We start from the raw sequence: 25,411 nt of genomic DNA on the forward strand, positions 1-25,411 counted from the left end.
AAAGCATTTTTAAACAAACAAGAGACCAGCAGCAATCATTGTATGAGATGTAAAGATGTCTAATAAAATGCCCGAGAGAAGTGAAGGGTTCAGTGACCTGTGAAAGCGCTCACCTTTTGATGTATACACGGACATCCTAAAGTTTATCCATCCATCTGAAGTCTGCAAATGTGACAAAATCTTGTAACTAGCTGAATTATTGCCCTTCTGAGAAAGGCAGCTTTAGAAAAGCAGACAGTCAGAAGTTCTGTATTTCCTGCGTCTGTCAACACGAGTTGCCACAAACAGTTGGCAATGATGCAGTCTGCTTCGCTGATTCCAGGAACTCGCCCTTTTGTGGAAAACTGTAATATTAGAGTTGGGCTTGAAGTTACAATCATAATACTACGTAGTGCAGATGTGAATAATTCAAGCATGTTATGCACCTCAAGTTAAATTTCACTGCCCATGAAATAACACTCTTGAGATACGAAGCAAGTACAGTACTTAATCCAAATGTGTACATTAAAAAAATGCTCACTAAATTGTCATCTTCTTTTTATTCAACATACTTGAGGAAATTGTATCCTGGACAACAAACATTCTCTTATAGCAGCAACAAGCCTTTGATGATTAAAACACTCAGACTGCCCAAAGTACTTGGCTGATTAACAAATGCTACCCTATGGGAGATGAATGTTACTTTAACCTCTTTCCACTGAGACCCTTTCTCGTACAATGACTTCATTTGATCAAAGAAGCAGTCACTTAGGTTCCCTAACCTGCGGGCTGTGTACGCGCCTCGGAGGTTCAATGATCCTATTTAATGTACTTTGACACCTAGTTTAAAATTAGCTCAACATGGGTTTCCTTGAACAGTGATTCAGTTCATTTACTCAGGAGGGTCAAGTTCTGGTGAACTGAAATGAATGATTTCTTTTATGAAGTGGAAAGTTTATTTGGAATCAGGATACACTAAACTGGATGGAATTCTAACTTTAGAGCTCAACATCAACTAACACAGATCGCAGTTCTACAATAAATACTGACAGCTTAAAACATAGAGAAGATTAGAAAAGCTAAATTATTGTTCAGAGCCTAAAGCCCTTTGTTCACTGCTGTCTCAGGCAAGATCACGACAACTGGAACAGCTGCCCCCAGTTATTATCATCATACAAAGATTGGTCTGATGTTATTTGCAGTGCCAAGAGAGGGATCGTTGCTTAACGGGCTTTATTTCAGATTGTTTAAAGACATGACTCTCAAAGGGATCTTGTCAAATCTCCCCCGTAACTTTCAGCGTCTGCACTTGACCAAAACACATATTGCAATACAGTTTTTAAAAATTAAATGGATAGCTTTTTTTTTATTTACTGTTTCAAAACAACAAGGAGTAGAAGGCAGTGAAGTGGTTGGGCAAGTTGTAGCAAGCCGTGTGTCTTCATGCAACACAAGACACAATTCCAAACTTGGAATCTTTCAGATCTCAGACCCCATCAGTGAAATAGGCAGTGAGCAGAATCCAATAGCAATTCTTCAGAAAGATGGAGGAGACCCAGGTGGAGACAGATGGTTCAAACAGTGTTCTATCTGGTTCATTCTGATACAGTATTACTAAAGACTACCTGTTCCAGCCTGTTAAGGAAACACTGAAGGGACAACCACCTGAAGAAAATAACTGACCTAGCATTGCAGCAGACAAAATCATAGAATCATTGAATTCCTACAGTGTGAAAACAGGCCATTCAGCCCATTGAGTCCACATCAACCCTCCAAAGAGCATCCCATCCAGAACCACTCCCTACCTTAACCCTGCATTTCCCACCTAGCCTGTACATCCCTGGATGCTATAGGCAATTTAGCATGGCCACTCCACCTAACCTACACATCTTTGGACTGTGGGAGGATACTGGAGCACCCGGAGGAAACCCACGCAGACACGGGGAGAATGTCCAAACTCATTAAAGAGGTTGCGAAAGGCTGGAATCGAATCAAGTCCCTGGTGCTGTTTGGCAGCAGTGCTAACCAAGATGGTTTAGCAGTGCCAGAAGATGGAGATCCTGCAGTAGCTCAGGAAGTAAATGGTTAATTCAGTGGTGTGCTGAGGCATATAGCCCAGCAAGAACTTAGCTATTTAAAAAAAATTCTCTATATGAAGGAAGAACTCAGGCGGGGATGTGGCTGCATAACAGCAGCTTGCACAAAGCTCCTTTAATATAACACAAGTGTTGTAAAACAAAATTTGACATGGAATCATGAGGAGATAGGATGGCCAGAAGTCCAAAAGCTTGGAATCAAGTTGTTCGGTTTCAAAGAGCATTTAAGGTTCCTGCAAAGATTTGTAGCTCAGGTTGTGGGTGAGGTTGTTGACTTGCTCACCGAGCTGGCTGGTTATTGTACAGACATTTTGTCACCATGCTTGGTAACATCATCAGTGCAGTGTCCGATGAAGCGATGTTGTTCTACTCCGTCTGGCATTTGTACGACCTGGTCTGTTAAATTGGGTTGTGTCATTTGAAATGGCTGCACGATAACCAGCCAGCTCGGTAAGCAAGCCAACATCTTCCTTTAAAGAGCATCTTAAAGAAGGGAGAACTGGTAAAGAGGTTGGAAGATGTTGGGAAAGAATTTCCGAGCTTGATGCTAAGGCAGCTGAAAGTAATGCTGTCGATGATGGAGTTACTGATATGTTCCTGGACGACTAATCCTAGCACCTTGCGGTATTTGCCATCTCCAACAGTGCGTGCTACTGGGTAAGGGGTGTTTGCGGTAGTTCACTGGCAGCAGTCCTCCTTTGACTTTACTTTGTCTTAGGCCTATTTAGTAATTGGGAGGTCATGTTGCAGATGTCAAGTACATTGGTTCGGCCACTTTTGGAGTATTATTATGCGCAATTCTGATCTTCCTCCTACAGGAAGGATATTGTGAAACTTGAAAAGGTTCAGAAAAGATGTATAAGCATGTTGCCAGGGTTGGAGTGTTTGACCTACAGGGAGAGGCTGAATAGACTGGGGCTACTGTCCCTGGAACATCGGAGGCTGAGGGGAAACGTAAGAGAAGTTTATAAAATCATGAGTGGCAAGGATAGGGTAAATAGACAAGGTCTTTTCCCATGAATGGGGGAGTCCAAAACTAGAGGGCATAAGTTTAAGGTGAAATGGAAAAGGTATAAAAGAGACCTAAGGGAGCAACTTTTTCACACAGAGGGTGGTGCGTACATGGAATGCGCTTCCAGAGGAAGTGATGGAGGCTGGTATAATTGCAACATTTAAAAGGCATCTGAATGGGTACATGAATAGGAAGGCTTTAGAGGAATATGGGCCAAATGCTGGTAAATAGGACCAGATTTATTTAGGGTATCTAGTGGGCATGGATGGTTGGGCCAAAGGGCTTGTTTCCATGCTGTATATCTCTAAGACTCAATGACACTAAGTAGTGGTAGCGAATACACCACTGTAAAGTTTTGACAGAAGAGGCATTGTCCTCGGATAGCGATAACGTTTATTATGTGATAGCGATAAGTACAACTACATTTGGTCAAGCGCAATCTCTAGGACTTCAGGGAACTGGCAATGAGACAGTTGCTCCTTCCAAAAGCTAGAATAGAATTTCTTGTCTCCACCAAAGGATTATCTGTGACATCAGTGGAAAGGAGGGAGTCAATAGGACAAGGACATTAACCTTTTCAGAACTTTATGCAACATTGTGAAAGCTCAGGAGGCCAGGTCAGCAGAGCACACAGATCTAGGAATGGCAATTGGGCAAAGTACACCATTCACTACCTTGGACTTCTGCCCATTCATTGGCTTAAATAGAACACACAAATTAGGAGCAGAAGTCTGCCATTCATCCCCTCAAACCTTCTCCATTGGATGTCGGGATAATGATTAGTAATGGAGGCCTGGGTGACCATTTCCATCACTGTCCCAAGCATATTAAACCAGTAGCAGCAGCCCTGCTGCTTCCCTGACAGAGATTTACTAACTAATCAGGCAGAGACCAAATTACAAAGCTGGAACTTTACTGGGTCTCCTACTGTTCATCGCAGTACTGTCCAATGTGTTTACCCATTGAACAACTAGTTGAGCCAAGTTAAATTAGTTAACTGCAGTTGCAGAACTCAGGGAAATGGAGGGGATTTATAACTAGATTCAGAAGCAACAAGCTGACTACCTTCCCTCCTCATGTACTTGGCGAACATTCGAACCTGCAGATTGGACTGTGGAACTGTACTCCAAGATGCATCAGCATGCTTTGGGCAGGGAAAGGAGAGGTATACAATAAGGGATGGTGACACACTGATCATTAGTGATGCAGTTACACGGTTTACATTAATTGAAAGCAGGATGACAACATTCTTACTAGTTAAGCTTAAAACAAATTGATGGCAATTATTATTGTAAGAGGTCAAATGAAATAGCTACAAATATCTTGAGCCACTCTGAGTCACTGTGAATTTTGATGCTTTCCAATGCAATTATTGTAAATGGAATTCTGCCCTCTATTGGGAGAGTATCTGTGAGAAGATTACAAAGAGGAAGTAACGATCTCAATTGAAAAACACAATGTCAGTTCTGAGGAAGGGTTACCAGACCCAAAACATTAACTCCGTTTTTTCCTTCACAGATGCTGCCAGACCTGTTGAGCTTTTCCAGCAACTTTGTTTTTAAACACAATGTATGGGACATTTTCAAATGAAATAAACTATAACATTTTAAATGATGCAAGTTTATAATCCAACACTATAGTGTTCAAGGATGTGATTGTGTAAATGGAATGTGGTCAAAAATAAGCTTCATGGGTGGGGATGCACAGTACCTAAGAGCTAGGATAGCAATTCAGTTCCTGTTGTTTCAGTACACAACCTCCTATCTCATCTCCTTGAGGTGAAATAGAACTCCATGGAACAAATCGATTCATATTACTGAAGTATACCACTGGTTGGTTCATTGTGAAGGTAGCTGAAGGTATAAAATTTAGAATATTGACAACAGAATATTGTGTGAAATGGGTCAATGGGAGAAAGATACATGCCCCAACAGTAAAGAGAAAACCAACTCAAAATTTGTTCCTGAGATGTACCTATTACTTACTTATTTGGGTATCCTGCCAAAGTAACAACAAGGAAGTGAAATGGCTGAGGTAGTTGCTCTATACCCGAGGACTCTTGTACCAAAGGGACAGTTCAGACTACCATAAAATAACTACGGGGCTGGACACCCATGTCAAAGGACCTCAGTCCTGTTCTCTTAAACCTTTGCATCCCAGTGATCCCAGCAAAGGTGTCATCGACAGATACAGCAGAGTTACTGGGCTCCCCAGATTGTTTCAATAGGAGTGAGCCATACACTAAAAGCAGCTTTCCCTTTGGTCTGTGGTCTGTGTGCATCTCATCTGGAACAGTGGGAACAGCCTCAGTGGAAACAAGAATCAGCAGAGATGGAAAATGTTCTGCCAAACTTTCTATCACCTGTTTGCTCTGACGTGCAAAGTCAAGATTTACCCACAGCCCATGGCCCAGGCAGGTAAAAAACATTCAACTAAATTACCATGTTCACCTTCTCAACAGTGACTCTTTCCAGGGAAGCAAGTAATTTGTGATATTGGATAAAGACAGGATGGAGATTAACTGTGGTGCCCCACCCATGTTATAATTGCAACGTTTAAGTTTATACGGAGTAGTTGCTTTGATAGAGGTGCATGCAGCCAGGGACCTACCCACAGATGAGTTACTATATTTCCAGAGAAACAGTTTAAAAAGAAGACGGAAGGAAACAGACGGTCTACGATTGGTATAAGACTGGCTTGATCTCTTCCCAGGGAAATCTGTGACTCAGGCAGAATACTCTCAGGGACTCCAGGACTAAGGATGAGCTTGGGAGCTGTCTTCTCATCAGGTACGTGGGGTGTTACTTTGGAGCTGAGTCTTTGTTGGCCACATGCAAGAACATTGAGTGCTGAAGAGGTGTGGTTGGGTGAGGGTAGTTGAAGGCTAGAGGTTGACTCGGTCCCAGTTTGGTAGAATATACGCTCCTGAATTTTCCAAAACATTTGAAGACTCATAAAGGGAATAATGGGATAGAGTTGGCCTGTTTCTGAAGGCAACCAATTTTTGTGGGAGCCAATACAGCAAGTTGTTTTGGTCTTCCTTATCTGACTTGAGATGTGATGCCATTGGCTCATTTAAATAAGGTAACCTCCTTCTGACCTACTTTAGTTGGGGGGGGTGCACAGGCAGCACTAGCTGAAAGACATGTGATTGGCACTGAGACGTTGAGACCTATGAAGGTTTTATTCCCAGTCTGTCTTTGGTGGAAGTAAGACATTCAACAAGGTTCCACATGTAGACTGATTAGCAAGGTTAGATCGAATAGAATACAGGGAGAACTAGCCATTTGGATACAAAATTGGCTTGAAGATAAGAGACAGAGTGTGGTGGTGGAAAGTTGCTTTTGGACCAGAGGACTGTGACGAGCAGTGTGCTGCAAGACTTGGTGGCAGGTTCACTGCTTTTCGTCATTTATATAAATGATTTGGATATGAACATAGGAAGTATGATGGCGCCAACATTGGTGATGTAATGAACAATGAAGAAGTTTACTTTAGTGTACAATGGGACCTAAACCATTTGGGCAAATGTACGAACGAATGGCAGATGGAGTTTAATTTAGATAAATGTGAGGCGCTACATTTTGGAAAGGCGATTCAGGGCAGTACTTATACACTTAATGGTAAGGTCCGGAGAGTGTTGCTGAACAAAGAAACCTTGGAGTGCAGGTTCATACTTCCTTGAAAGTGGACACAGGGAGACAGGATAGTGAGTAAGGCATTTGTTATGCTTGCCTTTATTGGTCAGTCCAATGAGTATAGAGTTGGGAGGTCATGTTGCAGCTGTGCAGGACACTGGTTTTGGAATACTGCATGCAATTCCAGTCTCCCTGCTATCAGAAGGATGTTGTGAAATTTGAAAGGGTTCACAAAAGATTTACAAGGACATTGCCAGGATAGGGAGAGGCTGAATAGGCTGGGGCTACTCTCCCTGGAGTGTAAGAAGCTGAGGGGTGACCTTATAGAGATTTATAAAATCATGAGGGGCATGGATAGGGTGAACAGTCAATGTCTTTTTCTCAGGTAGGGGAGTCCAAAACTAGGGCATAGGTTTATGATGAGAGGGGAAAGGTTTGAAAGGGACCTGAGGGGCAACGTTTTCACATAGAGGGTGGTGTGTGTATGGAATGTGCTGCCAGAGGAAATGGTGGAGGCTGGTACAATAAGCACATTTAAAAGGCATCTGGATGGGTATATGAATAGAAAGGGTTTAGAGGGATATGGTCCAAACGCTAGCAAATTGGACTAGATTAATATAGGACATCTGCTTGGCATGGACGAGTTGGACCAAAGGGTCTGTTACCATGCTGTACTTCTCTATGATTCTGGGTGCAAAATGATTCTAACCATTTTCAGTTTACATTTTTAGCTTTGTGGGCTTGAGGGATTGCATGTCAGAAATTCAGTTGCCATTTGCTCAATTTGCAAGCTAATTGTTTATGTGGAACTGTAAGCAATGTGGAGGTGTAAATTATTTGTCAATGGCCAGAGTTATCAACTCATGTTCAATTAAAAACCACTCTAAAGTGGCAGGCAAGTGGCACAAACATTCAGCTAAGGCACAGTGTTCAGTTGAATATTAATGCTAGAAACCTGATCAATCCCAATGATAATAACAACAGAAAAATGCTGGAAACACTCAGCCAGTCAGACAACATGTATGGGCTGAGAAACCATGGAAAGTAAAGTCCCATTAATATTAGGTCCACTATTCACCATTTACACAAATGATTTGGATGCAGATTTTAGAAATAACAAAATTTACAGATGGCCCCTAATTGGGCTGAGGTTAATATTGAGAAAGGGTATGACAAAACATAAAAGGACATTGATAGTTTTACACAATTGGTGCGTAAATGACAAATTGTTTACAAGGAGTGTGAAATGGAGCATTTTGATCAGCAGACTAAGGAAACCATATACACTTTGGAGAATAAGAGTCCTAGTAGAGGCAAAATCATTAATCAGGATGCTGAAGTATTCATGGATCTAGCAAACTTTTGATTCCTACAAGGGTTATTTTAAAGTGGGCTGATTAGAAAAGTTGCCATTGTCTTACCAGACCATAAGGCTGCTCTCTCATTACAGAGAGATGACTGGTGATGATGTGACCTGAGAGTCAACCCATATCAGGTAGAGGTTGAGAAGGAGAGTCCCTCATAGTAACCTCATTGACTGGCAGATGCAAAAATCCAAATATGGATTCCCCTGGTTCTCGAAATGCCAAGTAAAAACAACCGCGACTCAGAATAGAGGAAGTTAGGGATCGTAATATTCCTTAACTAAATCGGTCAATTCTCGGTGCCTCAGGGAAAGTGAGACACTGAGAGATGGTTTGGTATGTAGTTTGAATGATGTAACCATGCAAAAGCACCCAAATAAAGCCCAACTGGTCTTCAAACAGGGTCTGCAACTAGCTTTGTCATTGGAGAATGTGGTAAATGGTATATATGAGTTGCAGGGTATTCTGATGGAAGTGGATGCTGTTGCCATGCTGACTGAGCTTGGGGAACAACACTTGAGTGAAGGCGATTGCACAGTCTCACTCAGGACATATCTTTAACATAGGGACTCTAGGTGTGCCTGCAGCAAAACCCCAAAACAAAGCCAAGCCTCAGCCAAACGGTTAAGATATTCTTCAGGATTTGAGCCAGCAAGCCATTGTAGTTGCTGCTGGTATGTGAACTTGAAGCAGCAAAGGGGTCTCAGTAAACCTGAGAAAGCCACAAATTTGAAAACAATGTGGGAGCAAAATGTGCTCTTCTTCCCAGAACAGTCAGAAAGACTGTTAGTACCCATGGGTTCTCCCTCTCCATCGAACATTGAAGAAACATCAGCATCTAAAATGGACATGGTGGGTCTTGCTAATTTGACATCTTTGCCACCGAAGAAGAGAACGAATTTCTCCCAAGGTGCTCCAGGCACCAGAGATGAGTTCCTATGTGTTACACGTCACCCGTATCCAATGGAGAGTCAGAGGAACCTGACCCGGTGCTAAAATGTCCCAGGAGGTGCTGTAAGAGAAAGAACCAGCCCACATCATATCTGACTCGGAGGGGGAGGGACGTAATGCCTTATAGAATATGAGTTCCCCGATTGGGAATGTTAATCTAGTCCAATCGGGGAGCCCTAACTGACAAATAAAAAGAGGAGTGTCATAGATTCTGCATTCTTAGAGCTAGCTCTAAGAGACTGGACCATTTCCAAGGACTTCCCACATGTAAATTAGGGGTGATTTGATGATGGGATACTGGTCACTGTGGTTTCATTTCGTTTTTGTTTTCTTGCCTTTGGCTTGTAACACTTGGTGTGAGAGACAGTCTTCCTTCAGCTGCACTACAGAGATCATTAAGGGATAGCTTATTGACTGCAACCTTCACAACACAGTAATGTTTAAACCCAGGCTGGGGTGCATGAAAACTTTCAATCCTACAACACACTCCAGTGGAGGTAAAACTGGCTTTTTAGCTTGTGTTGTTATAAAAGGGAAATCATAAAATGTGTCTGTAATTTGTGACATAATCTGTAGGGAGTGGCTTGTTTTTGGCCCCTGCTTATCTTTGTCATCACAAGAGATCACCACTCAACCATTTTGATTTGTCTCTCTCCTGGTGTCAGGAAAGATGTGTCTTTCATATGTTACAACAATGGTTCAGAATCTCAGAATACTATCAGTATTTGTAGACCTTAATTCTAAGATTAGTTTCCTTAAAAAGGACTGATACAGCCAAAATGGCTTGGATGTACATTCTGGAGAGAGAGACCCACAGAATAACAAATCTAAGGATGAAAAGAGAACCTCAAACAATGGCCAGGACAGTAGAGAAGCTGAATAAATAATAATGAGAGCTAAGAGTACGAGGGAATGGGTTGGCTGTGCAGAAACAATCCAAGACAAGTTATGGGGACAGGTAAAAGATATTGAAGGATGGAATCAGGCTCTACAGTTATTGAGGGTCTGGCAACATCTGTGAAGGAAAAATCACACGTTAACTCTGTTTTTTCCTTCACAGATGCTGCCAGACCTGCCGAGCTTTTCCAGTAACTTTATTTTTTTTCCTGATTTACAGCATCTGCAATTCTTTTGTTTTTGTTTTCCACAGCTATTGAATTCGATATTGAATCCTAGAGGCTGCAGAGATGATGTTGTTCTTCCAGCTTGCAGTGAGGCTTGCTGGGGCACTGCAGCAGGCCAGTGACAGAAATGTTAGTATGGGAACATGGCGCTGTGTTACGGACTGAGCTGAAGCCAGTTATTGAGGAGATGGGGTTGAAGAAGCTGGGATTCTCTTCAAACAGAACAAAGCTGCGAGGAGATTTGATAAAATAGAGAAAAGTTGTTCCGCTCACAAGGGGGACAATAACAAGAGGTCATAGATTTAAAGTGACCTGCAATGGTAATTTGAGAAATATCTGTTTTACTCAGTAAGTTGTAAGAAAATGACAAATGTGGTGGAGGCAAGTTCATTAGAGGCATTCAGAGGACTTTGGATAATTATTTGAATGGAAATAGTATGCAGGGACATGGGGAAAATCGCAGGAGTTTGGCATTAGGTAAGCAGGCACGGTGGGCCAAATGGCTGCCATCTGTACTGTAACAATTCTGTGACACCGACTCTCCATGATTTTACTGTCTCATCGCACCAGTCACTGTCTCCCAGGATGGGGGTGGAGAGTGAAACATAGGCCTTCAGTGTAGTACTGATGAAATACTCTGTTGTCAAAAGTGGACATGAGAGTTCCTTTGGCATTATTTTGAAGAAGAGGAAGAGAATGATATACATGACCTGGCCAATATTTATACCTCGATTGACAAAGTAGATTCATTAGTCAGTATCACATTGCTGTTTATGGAACTTTGTTGTATGCATATTGGCTGCTACCTTTTCTATATTGCAGCAGTGACTGGCTGCAAGGTGCTATAGGAAGTCTGGTACATTTGAAAGGCAGAATATATGCACTAGTGTATTATTTTACAATCAAAGAAGGATGTAAAGTCAAAGAAGAAGATGCAGATCTTAATAAATGCTACCAGATTTGAGAGATTATCCCAGACAAGAAAGGTTGACCAGACTGGAGCAATATCCAAGAAAGAAACGGTTGAGGAATGATCTGATAGAAGTGTTCAAGATTATGAAGGGTTTTGATATGTAGACAAAGGAAAAATATTCCCACTTCTGGTTTGATCAAATTAGGCAATGGATATTGCACAGTCACTAATAAGTAGGGAAATCAGGAGAAATTCTTCATCCAGAGAGTGTTACCAAGAATGATTAGTTGTGGCAAACAGCCAAGATTCAATTACCAGGATGCTGCATAAACAAATGTAAGAATAAGGAACAGAAGATTATTCTAATGAGATTAGATGAAAAGTGGGTGAGGATTTGTGTGGAACATAAAATTGGCATGGACTAGTTACACTTGTTCAAAAACAAAGTTGCTGGAAAAGCTCAGCAGGCCTGGCAGCATCTGTGAAGAACAAAACAGAGTTAACGTTTCAGGTCCAGTGACCCTTCCTCAGACCCTTCCTTAGACATATTTGTTTCTCTTTTGTAATCAAGGTAATTTTGCATCAAGAGCTTAACATTTCAGCTTGACGATCTGCCATCAGAAAAATGGGATCCCGTGCCCTGCCATGACATGTCTGCTTCATCCTCAAGTGAATATTGTGGACACTACTGATCCTCTTCTGGTTTACACACTATAATTACATTGGTCACATTCTGTATGAGCTCAAGATGTATGAAGTAACGATGCTAAATGAACTGCCATTTGTATTTAGATCCAATTATTTTGACCATATATTTCAGCTGTCAGGTTGCTGCAGTTTCTGAGACATGGTTCAATTCCCTTTCTGACCATGGTTTTATTACAGGAGACCACAAACCAGGATGTAGGGGGAGGATCAGTCGCATGGCAAACATATTGCCAAATCAGCAGCAAATGGCAAGACCTTACCTCTCTTTAAAACGACTTGATTGAATGCTCAAATTCGCTTGGCTGTATCAACATTTTTAGGAATTAATATTTGTTCATTCACTGGCCAGGCCAGCACTCATTTCCCAACCCTAATTGCCCAAAGGGCAGTTGAGAGTCACCCACATTGCTGTGGGTTTGGAGTCACATGTAGGCCAGACCAGATCAAAGAGTCATAGAATTGTACAGCACGGAAACAGACCCTTTGGTGCATCTAGCCCATGCCGGACAGATATCCTGCATTAATTTAGTCCCATTTTCCAGCAAGTGACCCATATCTCTCTAAACCCTTACTGTTCATATGCCTGTCTAAATGCCTTTTAAATGGTCATAATTGTACCAGCCTCCACCACTTCCTCTGGCTGGTTGTTCCATACACACACCACTCTCTGCATGAAAAAGTTGCCCCTTAGATCCTTTATAAATCTTTCTCCTCTCACTTTAAACTTATGCCATCTAGTTTTGGACTCTCCCAGCCCTGGGACAAGACCCTGGCTATTTACACTATCCATACTCCTTCACGATTTTATAAACCTATATAAGGTCACCCTTCAGCCTCTGATGCTCCAGGGAGCATAGTCCCAGTCTATTCAACCTCACCATACAGCCCAAACCCTCCAATACTGGCAACATCCTTGTAAATCTTTTCTGAACCCTTTCATGTTTCACAACATTCTTCTTATAGAAGGGAGACCGAATGGCAAGCAATATTCCAAAAGTGGCCTAACCAATGTCCTGTAAAACTGCTATATTCAATGCACTGGCCAACAAAGGGAAGCATACCAAACGCCTTATTCACTTTCCAATCTACCTGTGACTCCACTTTCAAGGATCTATGTACCTGCACTCCAAGGTCTCTTTGTTCAGCAACACTCCCCAGGACCTTACCATTAGGTGCAGAAGTCCTGCCCTGATTTGCCTTTCCAAAATGCAGCACTTCACATTTATCTAAATTAAACTCCATCTGCCACTCCTCGGCTCTTTGGTCCATTTGATCAATATTCCATTGTACTTTGAGTAATCCAATTTTGGTGTCATCTGCAAACTTACTAACCATACCTCCTTCGTTCATATCCAAATCATTTATATAAATGACAAAAAGCAGTGGACCCAGCACTCATCCTTGTGGCACATTGCTGGTCACAGGCCTCCAGTCTGAAACAAAACACTCCAACACCACCCTCTGCCTTCTACTTTTGAGGCAGTTCTGTATCCAAATGACTAGTTCTCCCTGTATTTCATGTAATTTAACCTTGCTAATCAGTCTACCATGAGGAACTTTGTCAAATGCCTTGTTGAAGTCCGTGTAGATCATATCCACTGCTCTGCCATCATCAATCCTCCTTGTTACTTCTTCAAAAAACTCAATCAAGTTAGTGAGATACGATTTCCCATTCACAGAACCATGTTGTCATCCCTAATCAGTCCTTGCCTTTCCAAATATGTGTAAGTCCTGTCCCTTAGGATTCCCTCCAACAACCTACCAACCACTGATGTCAGGCTCACCAGTCTGCAGTTCCCTGGATTTTCCTTACCATCTTTCTTAAATAGTGGCATCATGTTAGCCAACTTCCAGTCTTCCAGCACCTCATCTGTGGCTATTGTTGATACAAATATCTCAGCAAGGAACCCATCCATCACTTTCCTAGCTTCCCACAGAGTTTTTGGATACACCTGATCAGGTCTCAGGGATTTATCCACCTTTATGCCTTTTGAGATGCCCTGCGCCGCCTCTTCAGTAATATGGACATTTTTCAAGATGTTGTTATTTATTCCCCCACGTTCTCTACCTTCCATATCCTTCTCCACAGTAAATACTGATGCAAAATACTCATTTAGTATCTCCCCCATCTCCTGTGGTTCCACACATGGAAAGATGGCAATTTGCAGCTGAAGCCCAAGCAGCTTAGTGAACCATTTGGGTTTTTCCTGACAATTGACAATGATTTCATGGTCATAATTAGATTTTTAATTCCACCATTTGCTGTGGTGGGATTCAAACCTGGGTCCCCAGAACAGATCTGGATCTCCAGATTATTAGTTTAGCATTAACACCACAAGGCCATCACCTCCCCATATGTATAATCTAAAGTTAATGGTCACATATCATTTGCACAAAAAGGAAATGAACACACTTTTGAAACATGATCAACACAGTATTGGTAGCCTGCTTGAATAGCTACATGGGCGTTATCAATTATTTCCGAAATCCACGGTAACTGTCTGAGTTATTTGTAGCCCTGCTGCATTTCTAACTGCATGAATAGCTCAGTGGCAAACCTGATGGATGTGTCATTACAGATGGCCACATAAAGCATTTAGTTACCTGCTTTGTGACAGCAATAGATTAAACAGCGACACAGTCAATGTGGTCTACTCTACATTGGAGAACTCAAATGCAGACTAGGTGACTGCTTGCAGAACATCTCTGGTCTGTGCACAAGCATGACCCTGACCTTCTTGTAACCAGTTATTTTAACACAGCATCCTGCTCACTTGTCTGTCCTCAACATGCTGCAATGCTCCAGTGATTCACAGCACAACCTGAACGAATGACATCTCACCTTCAGACGAGGCACTTTACAACCTTCTGGTCTTAATATTGAATTCAGCACTTCAAAACTGTGAATCCACTCTGATTCCTTCCATTTCTGTTAGCTTTACTTGTTGCATTTTCTGTTATCATGTACTCTCTCCCCTCCCAGTGGGACCATCTGTCCTTTCCAGTTTGGCTGTAGGACACACCATTGTTCTGCCACTCTCATATTACATCACTTAATCTGCACTATCAGTACTCTTTCTCTGCCAGCACTCCAAACACCCTCCCCACCCTAATCATTGCAGAAATGCTGCCTCCTCCACACTTCATTTCACCTCTAATGAGGAGTTATCTAGACTCGAAATATTAGCTTTCTTTCTCTCCATGGATTCTATGTGACCCGCTGTGATCATCAGCATTTTTTGTTTTCAGTTCATAATGTTCCTTGTTAGGCCCAGTGGAATAGACAGCCTGGTGTCATTTCTGACTGCCACAGGGAGGTCTATCCTGAATGAACACTATCCTTTCAATCAGGGTATGGTACAGGTCAGTAAGTTTCCCCCTAGTCCAGCTGCTCTAAACAGCTGAATTATAGCCAATACACACAGGCCCAGTATTAGTTGGTGTGGGCAATGGCAAATCTTCTGTGAAGCTATTGCAATAAACAACAGTGACTCAACAATGAAGGATCTTCAACACATTCACTTTATATTACTGTACCGTAATTCTGACTTCAAGTTGGGAACAATGGATTGCATTAGAGAAATCATTGCACCTGATGGATTACTGCAGACCCATTCATATCAAACAGACCATTAAAAATAGGCCAGAACATTGGCCTTTTTGAAATTCTTTTTCTGTTTCATCAGTTTCTGTCATGATTATAATGAGTCAGGCTAGGTGGACTTCATAGAATATGAGTTCCCTGATGGGGTCTGTTAGTCTGGCCCAATCAGGGAGCCCTGGCTGACAGATATGAACAGGAGTGTAAGAGATTCTGTTCACTCAGAGCTGGCTCTGAGGAAGATGGACCAATGTCACCCACATGTAAATAACAGTACTTGGTGGCGGGATACCAGTCTCTGCGGAGTCTCCCCATCTTGTTTGTCTTCTGCTTCTCCTCCTCCTCACTGAATATAAAGCTCAGTGAATCAGCTTATTTTACCTCCATTCTGAAATGGAAACATTGGGCTATTTCTATTGGTTCTGTTGTTGAATTCATTTTGATTGATCTTCCTCTCTCTGTTCTGATCCTCATACTTGACACAACATTTTTCATTCACGGGTATAAACGGGTAATCACGTCACAGAATGATCATGTGATGTCCCAGGATTATCATGTTACTTGTATAGGCCATCACAAAAGATGGCTCTTCTCACTGAAACCATCTCCATGGTGATTGAGATGATGTCAAAATGCATTGTATGTGAAATAATTAGGGAGCTTTCAGTTGGATTTGATAAAGCACCATGTAAATGCAAGTCCTTTCATTTGTTAAAGGGGGGTGCCTTTTAATAAATATTGAAAAAAAAGTCCCACAAAAATGAGGAAAAATTAAACTGAGCAATGGAAATGTACGTGCTTTGCAGAAGGATATATTTTGCGCTCATTTATGCTTTTTGTACTTGCATTAACACAGATGTGATAGGTGCGACATGTTACTCCGTTATTTGTTTATTTTACACCTTTGCTGTGACATACTCTTTTTGTTGCTGTTCTGCTCAGAGCATTTTGCTGCTTTCATAAATATCTTGTGTAAGAGTTAAATGTGTTTCCAACAGTTTCAGGAGCAAGGGTTAAAATAACTGTTGAGCAGGAGGTTTGAAAATGAATTGGCAAAAAAATATTTATTTTCAGAACGAACAGATTGTATTCCTAAGGGGAACAAAGCTCTATTTAAGCCTGATTGATGTACATGTTAGGTTCAATGCTCTAAAACAATTATTCTCATAGATACACGTAGTATGAACAGATTTCGCTTTTACATCCTATATCATTTATTTAAGAGTAGACTATTTACTTTGTAATAAAGCTTGACAATTATAGTTGAAGTCAATGAGTTAACAGAAGAATTATATTGGAGGTCATGAAAATTATGTTATATTGCAGAGCTTTATCTATTTGGCATTGGATAGAAACTGGAAGCAAAACATAGTTACATATCTCGTTTCTTAGTTCAAAAAATGGAGAGATTTTATTGTCTCTGTTTTTGTTTGTTGAATGTTTATACTATTGTAATCCCTCCTGCAGCCTTTTTGGAAAGATATAAGGGTCTGAATGTGTATTTCCCAATTCCATGTGTTCAGATTTGAGGTAGATGTCAAATTCAAAGAAAGTTCCAAGATTACGAAGTTCTTCCTGACAATAGGCAGCTTAAATTTTCATGACACGGTTGCTAAAATAATGCTGTCACAGTTTGTTTTAAATGATTTATTTAATCTCCTATGTCAATACTGCCCACTAGAATTTTGACCAGGAACACGGGCTGCCTCCTAGCAGCTTGCCCATTCTTCATGCATTGGATATTAGGTTTTCTGACTGACATTATTTTAATGCTGACAGCAATTTTTTTTCAACTGGTAAAAATTCTTCAGATAGGAATTTCTAATGTATCAGCAGGCTAATCTATCATACGGTCATTGTAAACAGTGTCTAGTCTTTTCCTCATTTGAGGTCTACAAACACAAGAGATACTCCATGGGGGATCAAATGCACCATAGTCATGAATGGGAACATGGTTTAAACTGCTTTCTCTAGACTGAAGACACTGGGGTGAACTGAAGTATACATATTGAAGTGAGATATCTAATCCCACCTTAAACATGACAGAATTTGGCACTTCTAAAAACTGACATTCATTTACACTGTAAGTCATTCCTGGAGCCTGAACAGGGGGACAATTTACTTTCTAACAAAAACAGAAATTACTGGAAAAGCTCAGCAGTCTGGCAGCATCTGTGGAGAGAAGCCAGAGTTAACGTTTCAGGTCCAGAGATCCTTCCTAATAACAATTTAATTGTTGCTGTTTGTGGAGCTACGTTCATGAGTTAAGAATTTACAGTGGCTAGAGTGATATTTATAATTTCAATTTTTGTGAACCTTCCCTTCAAATATCCCTTTGGGAAAATATCAAAGAAAATTACCTCTCTGAATAGTTAGTCTTATTCTGATAAGGGGCTGTGGGCCATCAATGACTGTTCCCTCAATCAAAAAGCCAAACGGAGATGATCAGTGATGATTGCACAGTTTTCAATTACATTCTGCATTCCTCATCTCATCTGCACACATGATCAAAACTTGGGCAACATCTAGGTATAAGTGAAAAGTGATAATTAATATTTATACCACACTAACATGAGACAATGACTATGTCCAAAGAGAGAGTCATCCAGCATAATGACCATCATCAAACTCATATATAAACTTTAACATAATGAAATGTCATAGTGTGTTTTTGCAGGAACATTAGCAGACAGAAATTGACACCAAACTACATAAGCAGATTTTAGGAGAGGTGTGGCAGTTTTCGAAGTGCTTCTTAACAGAATGAAAATATTCAGGGGGACTGATGGTTAAAAAAGAGAATTCCAGAATCTAGCCTGGTAGCTGAAGGCACAATGGTGAAGCAATATAAATTGAAGATGTTCTAGATGCCAGAACTCAACGATTCCAGAGATCAATTGAAAGGCTGGAGGTGTTACAGAAAGAGAGAAGGAGGAGGGCATTATCTTTTATGGAAGAAAGATACGCAACATCTTTTCGCGCTTGAGTAGTTCCAAGGTTGTAGTAAAACAATTTCAGAACTGTTCTCTTTCCATAAGTGATTCAATACTCGAGGCAGGAAGTTAATGCTCTGCTGTACCTTTATGCCCTGCTAATACCTGACCGACCTACTTAGCACACATTCCCACCTAGAGGCATGGCCTGGTCATTATGAGCAAAGGCATGTCCTTTTCATCTGCATCCTAATGGCTTGGCTATTTGTGTCTGGTCATACAGCGCAAAGCTTACCCGGTTCTGTCTACTTTTATAACCAAGTGTGGAGCTGAATGAACACAGCAGGCCAGGCGGCAGAGGAGCAGGAAAGCTGACATTTTGGGTCTGGACCCTTCTTCAGAATTTCTGGAGAAGGGTCCAGCCCAAAACGTCAGCCTTCCTGCTCCTCTGATGCTGCCTGGCCTGCTGTGTTCATCCAGCTCCACACCTTGTTATCTCAGGATCCAGCATCAGCAGTTCCTTCTATCTCTGTTCACTTTTAGCTGGTTCTGGCTGTAACCTGTGCACAATTGTGGGGGTGTCTGCATTGTGTCATGATCAAAATGCTTTAAATTTAGACTATGTGCAACATGTTATGTGGTGAGAGAAACACTTCATATTGTACAAACAGAATCAACATTATTTACAGCAGAGAAACAGGCTGATCTGCCAAATTGGTCTGTACTGGTGTTTATGGTTCAAGTCAATCTCTCCTACCTGATCACATCTAGCTGTCTGTACTTTCTCCTTCATGTATTTATCTAGCTTCCCCATAAGGGCATCTATCCTATTCACTTTCATTGGCTACTCTTTGCGATGGCAAGCTCCACTCTAACCTCTCATTGGGGAACAAAGTTTGTCTTGATTTCTTTATTGGATATTACTGACCATGTTATATCCTGAAGAGCATGAAATATGATTGTTCCTATTTACTAAAGAACACATTCAGCATTTCTACCATTTCTATCGATCTTAATATTTTAACTTCCTTTAAGAGCAGATGTCCACCTATCTGTAGCAACTTTGAGCCCTATTTTTGAACTGAGACCTAGGAAAGAAATTTCAATCCCCAAAAGACCTTAAAATTCCAATACAGGCTTCCCATCAGCCAAATCCTTAAAAAAAGTCAAGTTTGATATCATTGCAGTTTTGATAAAATAAGACCAAACTTCCTTTTTCTGATTGCTATCAGACAGGGAACAGCCCTGATAGGATAAGTAAATATGAAACCCCAGAAAGTAATGCACCAAAGCAAGCTGACTCAACAGCAGCAAAGTCGAAACTGAGTTTTAGACTTGCATCTCAACTTCAGGCAAGTTCTGTTCTTCAAAATTTGCAAAACGTTTGGAATGTGAAATATTAAGCAGTTTTAAAATTGGTAGTGATGTGATTGATTAGTTGGTTGGCATGTAGAGCAATCCTGTGTTTGTTCAGATTATAATGATTACAGCATGGAATCACAGAGGTCCTGGGCTGAACTATATGGGATCTTAGCTCATTAAAGCAGGAAGCAATAGGCAGTGCTTTAATCACCTTTCTATTCCCCCATTCCCGTGTGGAATAAAAGTATTATACACTGCATTCTTTATTCCAACCAATTACAATGGGAATTCGGAAAAGCTCCTGAGGGACTGAAGGGAAAAGAATGCAAAAATGTTAGATGCCTCTCTCAATTCATGACATTTCTTGGCTAGGAATATGCGCCAAGTGAAAACAGTCACTTTGGTGATATTTCAATTTCTCGTGTAAAATGAAATTTCTAAGGTTCATTGGTCTTTGTCTACCAAAATGGCCAAAACAGTTTTGACCTGTTATTCTGTGTTGCATGGGACAGAACTCAGAATGGTTACAGGATCAAACAAGACTGTTTGACTCATTCCTCTCCAACATTCACATATAATCCCACTCTCCTGTCTTATCCCTGGACATCAGCAATTTTTTCTTTTCATGTAATTGTCTAATTTTCATTCCAAAGGAATAATTAAAATTTGCCTCAGCCACACTTTCAGGCAGTGCATTCCAGATTTTAACCACTCAGAGTCGTTGAGATATATAGCATGGAAACAGACCTTTGGACCAACTCCTCCATGTCAACCAGATATCCTAAATAAATCTAGTCCCATTTGCCAGCATTTGGCCAAATCCTTCTATACCCTTCCTATTCATATACCCATCCAGATTCCTTTTAAATGTTGTAATTGTACCAGCCTCCACTACTTCCTCTAGTAGTTCTTTCCATATATGCATGAATCTCTGCATGAAAAAGTTGCCCCTTAGGTCCTTGTTAAAATTTCTCCCGCTGACCTTAAATCTATGCCCTCTAGTTTTGGATTTTGCCACACCGGGGAAAAGACCTTGTTTATTTACCCTATTCATATTCCTCGTAAATAAATAAACCTGTATAATGTCACCCCTCAGCCTCCGCTGCTCCAGGGAAAATAGCCCTAGTCTATTCCGCCTCTCCCTATAGCTCAAAATTTCCAACCCTGGCAACATCCTTGTAAATCTTTGCAGAATCCTTTCGAGTTTCACAACATCCTTTCTATAGTAGGGAGACCAGACTTTCATGCAGTATTCCAAACGTTAACTAACCAATATCCTGCAGAGCTGCAACATGACCTCGCAACTCTTATACTCATTGCACTGACCAAGTACACCAAACACCTCCTTCACTATTATATCTACCTGCAACTCCACTTTCAATGAACTATGAACCTGCACTCCAAGGTCTCTCTGTTTAGCAATTCTCCACAAAACTTCATTCATTAAGTGAATAAGTCTGCCCTGATCTGCCTTTCCAAAATGCAGCACCTCACATTTATTTAAATTAAACTCCATCTGCCACTCGTTGACCCATTGGCCCATCTGATCAAGGTCCCATTGTACTCTGAGGTAACCTTTCTTTCTGTCCATTACACCTTCAATTTTCGTGCCTCTGCAAACTTACTACCCATACCTTCTATATGCACATCCAAATCATTTATATAAATGATGAAAATCAGCGGACCCAGCATCAAACCTTGTGTCACACCTCTGGTCACAGGCTTCCATTCTGAAAGACAACACTCCACCACCACCACCCTCTGCCTTCTATCTTCAACCCAGTTCTGTAGCTAAACAGCTAGCTTTCCCTGTATTCAGGTGATCTAACCTTACAAAGCAGTCTACTATGAGCAGTATTCATGTCTTACTGAAATCCATATAGATCACATCCACCACTCTGCCCTCATCAATCCTCTTCGTTGCTTCACCAAAAAAAACAACAAAATCTTGCTGCATGGAATAAATTTTTGCTCATGTTGACACTTTTCTTTTGACAATCACTTTAAATTGGACCTCCTGATTCTCCACCCTCCCCTTAACAAGAACAATCTCTCTGTGTTTATGTGTCTAGGCCCACCATGATTTTGAGCATCTCTGAAACTTCCTCTTAAACTGTGGTGCTCACAACTGAATGCACTTCTCCCAATGAAGCTGAATCACTATTTTCGATAGGTTTATCATCACTTTGAAAAGCAAAATACTGCAGATAGATTGAAATCTCAAATGAAAACAGAAACTGATGAAGACACTCAGCAGGTGATAGCAGCATCCATGGGGAGAAACAGTTAGCTTTTCAGGCCTGTGAACTCCCATCAGAACTGGAGAAAATTAGAAACAAAAGCAGAAGTTGCTGGAAAGGTTCAGCAGGTATGACAGCATCTGAGAAGAAAAAAAAATCAGAGTTAATGTTTCAGGTCCAGTGACCCTTCCTTGTCACAAAGCCGAGTCAGGGTCATTTTGACTGAGAATGCATGTATAAATTTGAGTAAAATCAGTTACAATATTGTAAGAACTGCATTGTATCGCTGCCTGTTATTCAGCATTTCCTTGAAGAATCATTTGGATCAATTACCTATCATTTGTTAACCAGATGTTACTTTGAGTATTAATTATAATGCTGGCAAAAGCTCGTATATGTCACTTAAAATGCTTTACAGCCTTGAGTGTTATACAGAGGAGAAATTATCAGTAATGGGAAAATTAGAGATCAGTTTTGAGCAAGGGTGAGCCAACAAAGACCAATCAAGGATCTGTGACAAGATGAAAGGCAGGAGAGATTGAATGACAGATGAGTTAGTCTGTGGCCAAAATGGTGATGGACCAAGGGAAGAAACAAAGAAACAAAAGATGTGCCTAGAGCAAGTGTGTCTTTGGCTGAAAGAACCAAAAAACAAAGAAATCAAATCCAAATGGGTGCCATGATTATGGTCTGGAATTGTTGAACACAGTATTGAATCTGAAATCCAATGAAGGGTCTAATTGATGCATGAGGTTTCATTCCTGAAGTTTATATTGAGCTTCACTAGGAAGTTGCAGTAAACTGAATAGAGAAATGCTGGCCTGAGAGCAAGATGGGCATTTAAAATAACTGGCCATCAGAAGCTTAGGATCATGCTTGCAGGCTGACCAAGGCGTTCAAGCAAATTTGGTCTCTCCAGTGCAGAAAAAACATTGTTAATGTCGAGTACACTGGACTAGATTGGAGTATCCCATCTGGAACCTTAAATTGTGGCAAACCACGTCTGGGCTCTGAGCATAACATCTTCCCTTCTCTTTTCAAATGTTTATAAAACATCCACTGTCATCTCAGGTGACTCGGTGCTAAATATTGAATTATAAAGCTCTTGCCTCGGGGATGTTAAAGCCATGATACAAATACAAGCTATTGCTGTTGAAATGTAGGGCCAAAGACTAAACAGTTGGTTGCTTTAAATTGCAGTTGTCAGTGACTTGGGAGGAGTTTCATTTTCCAGGTCAGGAGCTGAAAGGATGATTGAAAGGACGAAGGGGCTTTTAGGGGACAAGGGATACGAAGAAGTGGTCAGAGGTACTATTATTTGTGGTTAAGGCAATGGTGAAGACAAAGGGATGGCAATAATTCAGTAGGGCTACAGAATGCCAGTACCTGAATATATGGCCTAGAGAGGGTCATTTTCTTCAGAGAAGGCATTCATAAATTTGAGAAAAATCAGAAACAATGACATAATAATTGCATTGTATTGCTGCCTGTTATTCAGCAATTTCTTGAAGAATCATTTGGATCAATTTCCTATCATTTGTTAACCAGATATTACTTCGAGTATTAATTATAATGCTGGCAAAAACTTGTATATGTCACTTAAAGTGCTTCACATCTTTAAGTGTTATACAGAGGAAAAATGATCACTAATGGGAAAATTGGCAAGACACACAAAAGTATGATCAAATCAATGTATTTTCATTTGATAGCAGTTTGAGAGTTAATAGTTTAAGATTTTATCACTAGGATAATAGCTGGTGAAGCCGCAGACATTTATTATAGAGTCTGCTCAGCATTAATTCAACAACAACAATTTACATTTATATAGCCAGCAGTTATCTATGCATTCCAGGGTTAACGCTGCTGTTTATAATTTAAGGCAAAACAATTTTACAGATACGTGCAGATTAGGAATGATAAGTGAGTCCCAAAAAAGATAAAAGTTAAAAGATATCTGACCTGAGTGAGTTATTCATGAAGAATACATACTAGACATTGTGGTCTTTGCAGTGAATATTACTGATAGCATTAACATTGGTAACTGAGCAGTTTTAAATGTGTTTGTCCTGGTTCCTTTTGACTATAGCTGGCTGGCAGCACTCATTGAAAGTACATCTCAGTCATAGAATCACAGAGCTCTACAGCTCTACACCCTTCAGCCTGCCCAGTCTGTGCCAGAAAGACTTTTCCCTTTCTTTACCTGCAGAGGTTTAATGGCTGTTCCTAAAGCTGTGACCTTCATGACCCACTCTAAAACAAAGGCAAATTAATCAGACCACCAACATGTGCTAATGGCGTTGAAGATAATAAAGTGTGAAGCTGGATGAACACAGCAGCCAAGCAGCATCTCAGGAGCACAAAAGCTGACGTTTCAGGCCTAGACTCTCTCTGATGAAGGGTCTAGGCCCGAAACGTCAGCTTTTGTGCTCCTGAGATGCTGCTTGGCCTGCTGTGTTCATCCAGCTTCACACTTTGTTATCTTGGATTCTCCAGCATCTGCAGTTCCCATTATCACTGATGGGGTTGAATTTAGCTTTTAAACCCCATTTCTCTGTGTATCTCTGGAAGGTAAAACACAAACTTGTCTGCAGAAGATGATATCCTGCTGAAACGGATTTGGGTAGTCAGCCCTTCTGATGTCCTTTTCAGTTTATCCATTTGAGGTTTTCCTGATTTTGTACAAATATAACATTCGAATTCCACCTCGAACTGCCACTAAATTTATGTACATGGTCATTTTGGCTGTGTCAGTCCTTTTTGTTCAAATTAAAATGTTGAAATTAGCGGTTCAGTTTGTCACTAGGCAATGACTACAGATCATAATCTCAGATTATGTGTCATTCTAGTCCCTTTATTTCAGGAAAAATGTGAATGTGTTGAGAGGAGGTTTACGAAATTGGTACCTGGAATAAGCAGGTTGTCTTATCAAGTAAGATTGGACAGATTTTTCCATAAGCATAAGGTGCAGGAGCAGAGTCTGTAATTTGGCCTACTCAGACATTTCCACAGTTCAATGAGATGACTGTTTAGCTGATAATCCTCAACTCCATTTCCCTGCATGTCCCCAAAACCTTTGATTCCCTTATTGATTAAAAATGTCTCTCTTAACCTCTGATATACTTAATAGTCCTGACTTTACAGCCCTCTGCAGTAAAGAATTCTGCAGAATCATCACTGTCTGAGAGAAGAAATTTCTCCTCATCTCTGTCTTTACTGCATAACTCCTTATTCTGAGACTGTCTTCAAATCCTAGACTCTCCCCGAAGGGAAAACATTCTCTCAGCATCTACCCTGTCAAGCCTCCCCAGAATCTTATATGTTTCATAGAAACATAGAAATTAGGAGCAGGAGTAGGCCATTTGGCCTTTCAAGCATGCTCTGCCATTCAATATGACCATCACTGGTTGTCTATCTCATCACCATATTCCCCCTTTATGCCTATAATATCTAACAATGTATCAATTTCAATCCCATTGGTTGACCAAGTGAG

The 25,411-nt window shown here is 40.8% G+C and overlaps 1 long non-coding RNA gene across 2 annotated transcripts in view; it reads right to left on the minus strand.

The window, feature by feature from the left end:
- The window catches only part of LOC125465842 (uncharacterized), a 44,294-nt gene extending 20,016 nt beyond the window's left edge, over positions 1-24,278 (minus strand). The window contains exons 1-3 of one of the 2 annotated variants that reach the window (XR_007250325.2): positions 19,893-24,278; positions 17,747-17,911; positions 114-344 (exon numbers count right to left, since the gene is read on the minus strand). This is a non-coding gene — a long non-coding RNA (uncharacterized LOC125465842). Of the gene's footprint in view, positions 1-113; positions 345-17,746; positions 18,691-19,892 lie in introns of those variants that run through there. The other variant, XR_007250324.2, reaches the window with a different exon arrangement.
- Positions 24,279-25,411: the final 1,133 nt, after the last annotated feature.

This window comes from Stegostoma tigrinum, chromosome 30 (assembly GCF_030684315.1).
Source record: "Stegostoma tigrinum isolate sSteTig4 chromosome 30, sSteTig4.hap1, whole genome shotgun sequence".
Lineage (NCBI taxonomy): Eukaryota > Metazoa > Chordata > Chondrichthyes > Orectolobiformes > Stegostomatidae > Stegostoma > Stegostoma tigrinum.